Source organism: Parasteatoda tepidariorum, chromosome X1, assembly GCF_043381705.1.
Source record: "Parasteatoda tepidariorum isolate YZ-2023 chromosome X1, CAS_Ptep_4.0, whole genome shotgun sequence".
NCBI classification, from domain to species: Eukaryota; Metazoa; Arthropoda; class Arachnida; order Araneae; family Theridiidae; genus Parasteatoda; species Parasteatoda tepidariorum.
In genome coordinates, this window is record NC_092214.1 from 18,006,836 (window position 1) to 18,017,140 (window position 10,305).

The window sequence follows — 10,305 nt, forward strand, 5'->3', positions numbered from 1 at the left end:
TATTTTAGGAAATGGACACATGTTTTAAAAGTATCCACTGTTAAAAACGGCCTAGGCCAGTGACTATATTTTTTTAAATTTTTCCCTACATTGCATGGTGCCAAGAAATAATTTGGACACAAGACAGTTTTATTTTAATGGTTATTCAAATATCACTGCAAAATTTTCAGCTAAGCTTGAAAATATTTATGCTTTTTAAGATTTATCTTGAGCATATTCTATGATTTCAAATTTAAAGCAACTAACTTTATACTATGCATATTTATTATGGCGTATCTGCTTGGGGAAGGGATTATTTAACTAACAAAAATAAACTACTTAGTGTTCGAGACAAATTTATTAAATTTTTACTAAGTAAAAAATGAACAAACTNGAAAACATTTTTAAATCATTCTTGAAAAATTTTCTGTCCATGTAAGTTGATCTGATTTTGCTACTCGCTTTATAGTCCCCTTTTTAATGTTTTTTCTTTTTATTTTATTTCATTTTCTGTTTTTACATGTTATTTTTACTTTTTGTGATCTATTTTATTTGTTGTTATTTCTATAAAAAATTTTTTTGAGTACTCCTCACACTATTGTATTAATATATTTTGCTTCGGCTTTATCGATACAATATCAGAAAGCACTCTGTTTTGCGGATATAATCGTGTGGGCTGAAGAAAAGATTATATTTTTTTTCCGGTTTTTGAGATAAAATTTCATCCCTTTTTTTTTTTAAACTGTTGTTTGTTATTTTTTTACTTATTATTCCCCCCCCCCCTCTTTTTTTTTCTTCATATGTCTATAATTTTTCTTTGTTTTTTTCTTCATTTTGAACTTATCTAATGAGTTCTGTTTAATTGCAAACTTAAGCGCAATAAATGAAACTTTATGTTTTTCTTAACTTTCTTCGTGTTTTCTTGTATTTATTTATATATATATCTATATAATTTTTAATTTCAGGGTATGTCTTAACACCAAAAGCAGTGAACACATTCTAGGCATTTCGCTACTCCAGAAATCATCTTGGTTCTTAGTGTAATAAAACACTCAGTGAAGCACTACTTTGGTGTCAAATTGTTGCCACCATTTTTAGTGTTCAGAAATACGAACATTCATTTCAGAAAACATATTTTCAGTCATTTTTTACAGTGTACCAGTTACTCAACATATTACCAATAGGTATTTTTTTTTACAAACTATGTCTACATTTTTTTGAAAAACCTAACGTTTATAATAAAAAGGAAATGACTAGTAGAAGAAATGACTAAAAGAAGTGATCTAAAGAGATTTATTTCGTACCAAATCCTAACGACATTTTTCGTAAAAGTTTTCTGTATTTATCACCAAAATGCCTTAATTTTCTCCTTGCCGAAATTCAAAACGCTAATAGTTTAAATAATTTTAAAAATTCCTGAAAAAACTAACTGTTTCTTTACTTATAGTTGAAGATATTTTATCATAGTAATACTTTACACTCTTTATCTTTTTGAAGTTTCACTTTTTCATAGTTTTAGCTCATTTTTCTCTTTATTTTTCTTTCATTATTTTACAAAATATATGAATTCATTTCTCTGAACACTTGACATGATCCTAGAGATTCAAAAGTGACTCGTTCAATTTATTACTTTAGTGTTTCCTTGCTTGTTGTTTTTATTTTGTATTTCATCGAATTAAAAGATATGTTTCTTACATTGAAATGTTACAACCTACAACATGTTTATAACTTTTCATTTTGCTCTTATGCAGTGCTGATGTAAACATTTCGCAAAATTTTCTGCTATGAGTCACAGCACATTTACTGATCTTATTCCTCGCAAATGAATTATTTTAGGGATTCTAAAATATGAGGTTCAGCACAAATTCTTGTCTCTGAGATAGTCTAATCAGAAAAATTCATCGGGTTCAAGTGTGATGAATAAAGTGGCTCTTCTTATGCAGTAAGAAAACCATAAAATTCTTGAGTGCCTTTAATTATGATCAATTTTGAATTTTCATTGAACTTTTGTGAATTATAACGTCTTGCAAAATTAGTGTGAGATAAAAATATTTGGTCTTACTTTTTGTCCAAGTTCAATACTAGTCATACTGTAATTATATTACTTAGTTTTAAATGCATCTAAAAAGATCTTAAAAACAATTTTGGTTTGTTACTTCTCTTCCTGATAATAATATATTCAAATGATGAAAATGTCATAAAATGCGTTTTCCTTAAAATGTATCAATTATGAAGGTATAAACTCAGTATTCAAAACTAAAATTCAATTATCAAAAGAATTATTTATTCAAAAGAATCCTAGTGTTAATTGAATTTTTATTCGTGCTGCAAATACTAAACGTTGTTTGAAGGTTACTTGCAAAATAACTCACCAGTTGTTTGTTTACAATCGAAAAATGCTCAGCGTTTATTGAATTTCAATGTTTTTACAAGAATTCAACAACAACAACAAAAGTTCGATACAAGATTTGACAGTTTAAAACTTCGATAACTTATTTTACAATGAGACTATTGATTTTTTGGAAAGTGACTACCAGTATTGTAAAAATAAAAAAAAATAGAAATCGATTTCCATATTTTCCTTGTTTTTCCACCGGTTTCCAAATCTTTTCCACCGCTTTGAAAATGTAGAGAGAGTATTTCTGCTTCTTTTAGGCAGATAAAAGTAATTTTTAGCTGGAATAAAAATCTACAATTTCATTGCACACAGTTCATCATTTATTAAAAATATTTGCGAGCATTTACCAGTTTAGTTTGAAATGCATTATATTTGCATACAAAAACATAATAATACTTTCCACGCTTCATAAAGGCTCCTAGAAATAGTTTCAGTTCAAAACTATAACTTAAATCTATAAATTATAGTTTGCAGGAAAAACTATTTGAACTTTATTACCTTAAAATATATTTTTTTATTCAAAATTTATATTTTTTAATAAACACTTTAGAGACTACGCTAAAATTTAGCATAAATTTAAAAAAGTGAACACAAATTATCAGCTGCATACAATAATTAAATTGGCATATTAAAAACAGTTCGTAGTATGTAAATTAACATTTGTAAACGTATATATATATATATATATATATGTCATGTAATCCTANGTTGTATGTTATTTTTTTACTTATTATTCACCCCCCTTTCTTTTTATATGTCTATAATTTTTCTTTGTTTTATTCTTCATTTTGAACTCATATATATATATATATATATTATGGTTAATTCAGTTTTTTTTTCTGGATTGGTAACCAGTTATTTCTTTTTGTGTAGCAATCTATACGATGAAATCATTGTCTAAAATGTTAGCGAATTTATTTAAAATTATCTTCACAGTATCAATAACGATTCAACGGTTTAAATAAGATATTTATTAATCATTCATCATTGGTTTGGGAGGGGAAAACAACGCAGTTAACATTATATTTTCTTCAAAATGAAGTTTTGGTTAAATTGAGTGCTATATATATATATATCTTAAAAAATTCAAATTAAGAGTAATAATGTGGCTATCATCAAACAATTTATTTCAACGTATATAAAATGGATATTTTCATTTTGTAAGTCTTATCAAATCGTTGTAGCTACTTAAAGCTTTTAAATTAATAACTCTCCCCAGGTTTTGAATTAAAGTGCAATTAGGTAAGAGCTTGGTGAGATTTTGATATTTATCAAAATATTCAGTGAATAAAATGTTTAGAAATCAAAGGCTTTTGAGGTATGAGGACATAAATAATCATTAGTTATGTTGTACGTTCTAACGGTATGTAGTTTACTTTACTTCGAGCTATTTTAATTTACATAATGGATTGTCTCCGATTTCCATTCGCTTATCGATGCATATAATCTAATTTTTAGCATATAATACTTTCTCAAATTTTTCCATTGAAGTTTAAGAAAATTTTGAATTTTTTTCAGATAAAAACAAAGATTTTTTCTCAGTTTCTGTTTGTGAACTAAGAAAGGAAAATCAAAATTTTTCTTAATATTAATGCTAGATTAGTCTTTACAAAAAAAAAAGGTCGGGTATTTAATTTGAACGGTCTATCTTTTCTGATTTACTATTCCATCCTTACTGTAAGAAAAGAAAATAAGAAATAAATTTATATTTCGGAAAATTTAAACTCCAATTTAACAGAAAATTTTTAATGAATGTCATTAGTTTTCTTTCATTCAAAAATTCATAATCGCGGAATGATTAAGCCCATATTAGTTCTTAATTTAATATTTAGTTAAAAAAAACCTATTTATCAATCAATGGCCTGTTTATAGAGGATTTAAACTCACCAATCAGTATGCTGATCATCAATAACTAAAAGTGTTTTATGTTTATCTTTGGCTGATGGAGCTTTTACTAAGGAACCGGCTGTCACAGAATTAGCTCTCTGTTGGAAAGCTGGCACATTTTTGGAAGGTGACGTTGGAGCACTAATAGTAGTTCCTTGCCGGACATGAAGGGCAAGATCCGGTTCTTGAGATTGTTGAATTGGTACACCATCTTCAGTCTGCTCGATCCGTTCCTGATCATCCCCGAGCTCACCTGAAAGATCACATAAAATAACCAGTTTAGACTTAGTTTGCTTTACGGATTTCGAAAATATTTTATACGTCACTTTCTAACAAGTCTGGAATAAATCGTGAAAAGTATTCACAACACAACACCAAAAAAATCAATATTAAAATCACAACACCAAAAATTACGGCAACTACTTTGCACCAAATTTCTTACTGAACAGTACTTTCGATTTTAATGAGTTATCACTATTTTTAGGGTTCAGTAACACTAAAATTTGTTGTAATGATGCGATATGATACACAAATTAATTCAATATACCTTTTTAATTATGAATCATTAAATTGGGATTCACTATACACTATAGATGAGTGCTCCACACTATATTAAGATGAACTAAGCTAATTTTTAAAATAATACTAGATTGCAAATCAAACCTACTAAGAACACAGGGATAATATTAAGAAGATTTTGAATTAGGCGTAACAGAATAGAAGTGGGTTCAAATTATGTATAGTAAAATAATCTAATTACAGTTGACAAATAAATAAATATTAAAATATCATTATCCTTATTACGCAACTAAAAACATACATGCACTTCTTAACAGCAAACTTTTGTTACAGTAGATGTATAGCAGTGTCGAAGACAACAGTCTACTGACAATATCCGAAGCACGCCAAAATTGATGTTTAAAGTAGCGAAAATAATTCGCAAATGGTGTGAATGTGTATGATCTTTTCTATTATAAGTGTATAAGCTCAATTTAGTGTTAAAGTTTAACTTAGTGCCCAATTTAGCCCATTTAAAGCCCAATTTAGTGCTAAGTAAAAAAACTTAAGGAAAAAAAATTTTTTTCTTTTTTTTTTAAAGTTTTAGTTTCATAGCTGTGATCTAAAAAAATGCTGGTTAAAATTGTTATTTTGATGAGTTTTTAAATATTCAAATTTCGATATTTCAACCTTGTTTTGACTTGTGCTGTTGTGACTATTTTTATAGAACCAATAGTACAAATTGCTGCACATAATAATAAAAATCATTTTTCCGAAAATAATTTGTGAAGAAAAAACATTAATTACATATATTACATTTTTGTCGTCTAAAAATATTGAGATTTTTTCCTAATTTATTATTTGTAAGAAGACAAATAAAATATTCATTCATAGAATGCAACTAGAGGATTTTCATGCAATTATTCAATTATTCGTGTTTCTTCACTTTTATAATGAAAGATATGACTGAATGTGATATTTTTAATGAAGAAAATACTTACACTCATTTCCATAAATTGAATATAATACCAGCTCCGTCAAATAAAGTTTCAGATACAAAACAAACCTGACTTAATCATACAGTCTATTTATTAAACAAACGATACGTAGCAAAAAAAGATAGTGCATGTATGATACCATTCCTAAAAACTACGTTTTTTTCTCCCTGAAGCCAATTATCAAAAATATCTCTTTAATAAAAACTTAATATCACGTAGTTAGTTTGATGTTTAATACATTGTACGTCTCCCATGCAATGAAATACATTTCGTACAATGCTGAGTACCAAATTATCTAGTTGGTCTTAGGAATGATTACTCCACTCAGCAAAGAGCGCTCTCCAAAATTCCGGAACACATATAGGATATGGTTGACCGGATGCAACTCGTCGTCTAAGCATGTGTTATTGGATTCAAGTCAGGTGAGAACGCTGTCTATTCCAAACAGATTGAAAGGTATTCATTTGCGATGTTTCTTCGGTAAGGAAAGACGTTGTCATCCATAAACACAAACTCTGTGCCCATGGCAACCTTATATAAACTTATATATTGTTCCAGAATGATATCCTTATAAATTTGGCCTGTCATGATTCTAATTTCAGCATGCAGATTTTTTATGGAGCCCAGTATAATTCTACCACAAGCGAGAAATCATGCACCACCATAACAGTGTTGTTCATTGACGTTGTCTTGGTGGTAACGTATACCTGGCGTTCTCTATATGAAAGTTCGAAGTTAATCGGTCTGCAAGCTAAACATGGGCTCGTCGGAAAACATCACGCAAGCTTACTGTAACGATGTTCCGCATTGTATGTTCTATACTCCAGGCAAATCGCTAGCGACAGTGAGTTGCCATGAGCTGAGCACATTTGACAGTCTTGCGAAAATATAGAGCAATATTTCCCAAACATCTGTTAAAAGTTTGCCTTGAAACTGTGGTACCCTTGGCTGCAGATACCTGGCGAGATGGGTCACATACTGTGCTCCGTCTGCTTCCTTTTTAACAGTCACTGCCAAATACCACTCTTCATTTGGCGTTGTAACTTAGGGGTGACCTGTACTGTTATGTCTACCAAAATTTCCATTGACTTGGAACCGGTACCAAAGCCTACTGTTTACACTGTGGCAATTCAAAGTTCTTCGAATACTTCAGCTCTCATATTACAGGTGGCTTATCTAGCACGTTAAAAATCATCCGCACGCGTCCTCTGAGCGGCTTACAGAAATTTCACTTCTTAGCAACCTTTCCTTATATGCTCCTCTTTTATACTCTCGTCATTGAGTACTATCTGTGTAACCTGATAATTTTCTGTATACAAATACCTGTAAGCTGTATATTTTTCTTCAAAATGTGTGTGATAATTCTACAGGGGAAATTTTTACTTTAGAGTTCAATTTCCAAGTAATTCTGAATTATCCTTAATTTGTGGACATAAGCGTATTTTAAAAATATGAAATTACACCTCTATTCTAATGAACGAGAAATACATTGCTATAACTTTTAAGTAAGCTTCGCACAATTTATTTCATTATGAAAATAAATTTAAAAAATCAGCATTTTTTAAGCCCCCAGTACATTAAAAACAAAGGAAATTTTTCCGTACCTGAAAGATCGCCAGAAGAGAATCGCCTCCTTAAGTAACTTGTAGTGGAGGCGAAACTCTGTTTAAAGCTTGAGAACGAAATTTTGGCGCCGGGTGGGAGTTTCGGATCCGTCTTGGAAGTTGATAAAGAGGAATTGTGCGTTAAATTAGTTTCTCCGAAGAGAAGACTTCTCTACTATATTTTTGAGTACCTGAAAGAAAAAAAAATTATAAGCAAAATTAATTACATATTTTTAGAGCAGTTATATACTTCTTAAACAATATAAATTCTACCAATGATTAACCGGTAAGTTGAAAACCTGTATAAATAGATATGTAAAAATATTTAGCCAGTAACTGGTAAGAGAAAATAGGGCAAAATATCAAGTATGTCACAAAATTTAATGAAAGTCAAAAGTTTTTCGCATTTGTTTAGATATTTGTTCGCACGATGCCATGCTCAAAAAGAAAAAAAATGGCTGCTGTTTGGATTAGCTGCGTACGCACAAAATTGATTTCGTCGTCTGTTTGAGCCTGCTGTTCCCGGTTTGTTTTTTAAAGCTTATTGTAGATGTGGAAGTTAACTAGATGAACGATTTAGAATATTGCCTCGGCTGTGGGTGGTCGAGTGTTGTCGGTTAGCAGAATGTATCTATTTAAAAGTTTATCGGATTTTTCGATTTGATTGCATTTCTTAACTTTGTCAACAATTCGAAATACCGTTGATCTTTGATTCTAGCTCCAAAGATCCAAGAAATCGACGATGAACTATCCATAGCCATCGTTCTCATCATTTCTCCCGAAGAAATGGAATTAATTGATATACAGCTGCTCAGTTAATATTCTTTTATTTCTTCTTGCATGACCAATACTGCTGTCGAGCTAGTGAAAAGCGCATCAATCCTTTTCATCCCAACCTCAACTGGCATATGGCGTCAAATCGTCATCCGCAACTCGTTGTGGGACAATTCATCGCGCACAATTCGTCTTGATGACAGCTAGTCGTGAGCACGATTCGATGCTGGCATCCAAGTCATCGTCAAAATTATAATATTAAATATGCAAAAATTGTATGTTTATAATGAGTTAAAAGTTACTAGCTTTCTAATGTTACGAAAAAAAAATGTTTTCATAGAAATACATTTTTCTGCTGTTTAAGTGAGCAATATTCTGCAAAAAAGATTTAATTGAGAGATATTTTTGTTTATTACTGGAATCAACACAGTAAAGAAACGAACGGACATGGTTTTCTTCTTACAGCTTTAACCTTTTATTTTTATAAAGCAGTATCTGTACGACCACCGGCTAAGTTACCTTCTTCCTAGCAAATGAAAATCTCTACAGCTGTTTTTAAAATTTCTTATGCGCACTTCAAAGCAATACACCTTTTACTGCCCTCATTCCTCTCTAGTGTCCTTCGTGATAACTTAATATTAACATTCACTGCTATCAATGGTGTCGAAAGGTTATTACAATTTATTTTATTTTATTCTTTGAAAAAAATTGTTACTATTTGAGAATTTGTTGTTCAAACATTTGCGCTGTAGAAATGTTATAAAGAACAGAGCTACGTAATTCACTCAACAATCTTTAGAGAAAAGCACTTAAATCTATGGCCCAATTAGTTTAACAAAGAAAGCACTCGAGTCTCTTACTGTGAATTTTACTTTTTACATACATCACCATGTATATAGAATTAATTTCATAATAATTTAAGCATTTTAGAGCAAATTAAAAAAAAAATCTATTTCTGAAACTTAAAACGGCTTTATTTTTAAACTAAAGCAAAATCTAAAAACGAGCCGTTCAAATATTTCGTAGACATGTTTTCGGCAATTTTGAATCCCCTTCAAAACAAATTTTAAAAAATTACAAACCTCTCTCCCATTACTTAGGTTAGAAATTCCCAGCATACTCTCTTTGTTCTTTGAACTTACTTTGCCTTTTATTGTAGCAATCTATTTTAGGAAATAAATTTAAATAAAATATGTAACTTCACACAAAACAAAAATTACGGTTTAATTTATTTTTTCAAACTTTTAGAAGAATATTCTTCAATCATTTTTTGTGTTTTCCTTCTGTTGTCAAAAGTTTTAACTTCTAGGACTCATCAAAGAAATTTTTCCCAACCTTTCCTTTTCCGAAATTCGACTTTAATTATAATTTGAAACTTTCCAAGTTTAATATATTTTCACATTTTTTGTTGCTACGTTCAAAAAAATAAAAAGAAGGGGATTTTAGTGTCTTGTAATAAGATTGTTCATACCTTTAAGTATGACATTGCCATCTTGTAAGAAACAATAAATAAATCACTCATTTGTTCAAGAAATGGAAGAAATATCGCGGTATCAACCCTGGGATTCGAACCACTGTTCAGCTTGTCATATGATTGACCAATTACCCCTTTCGGTTATAATATATACCCATCTGCAAGAAACTGAGTGACTTCATTAGGTGGGCCTAATTGGCGCGATAAAATTTTTATACAGTATTAGGGAAGAACAATCAATAAACTTTTTTTCTCACACTTAACAGTTTGAATGCTATCTTTTTTATGGTTATTTGACTGTTTTGGTCGAACATGGTAAGGCAATAGTTAAATAAATTGCTATTTAATCATTTTTACTGAAATGGTGTGTAATTTATTTAATTCTTCGTTCATAGACACATCTGAATATTGAACGCCTAATAAGTTGCTTTTATTGACTGAGAACAACCATTGCATTTAATGAAGAAAAAAAAAATTCATGAGCGTTGGACTAATGTATAACGCATCGCAATAAATACTGTTTAAATTCTTTCATTGTATTCAATTAACATATTCAACACCAGTTTTGCTTCATGGGCCCTCCTTAAAACCGAGAAGGGACTTTAATTATTTAAGGGAAACTTTTAAAATGATATAGCATTTATATTATCCCTTAGTTACTATATATATATATGTATATATAGATAAGTAGCA

The 10,305-nt window shown here is 29.9% G+C and overlaps 1 protein-coding gene across 1 annotated transcript in view; it reads right to left on the minus strand.

The window, feature by feature from the left end:
- Positions 1–10,305, minus strand: part of LOC107455465 (synapsin) — a 283,672-nt gene that overhangs the window by 180,812 nt on the left and 92,555 nt on the right. Inside the window, exons 3-4 of the mRNA XM_071187941.1 lie at positions 7,365–7,555; positions 4,265–4,517 (exon numbers count right to left, since the gene is read on the minus strand). The gene's annotated coding sequence lies outside the window, so the exon portion shown is untranslated. The remainder of the gene's footprint in view (positions 1–4,264; positions 4,518–7,364; positions 7,556–10,305) is intronic.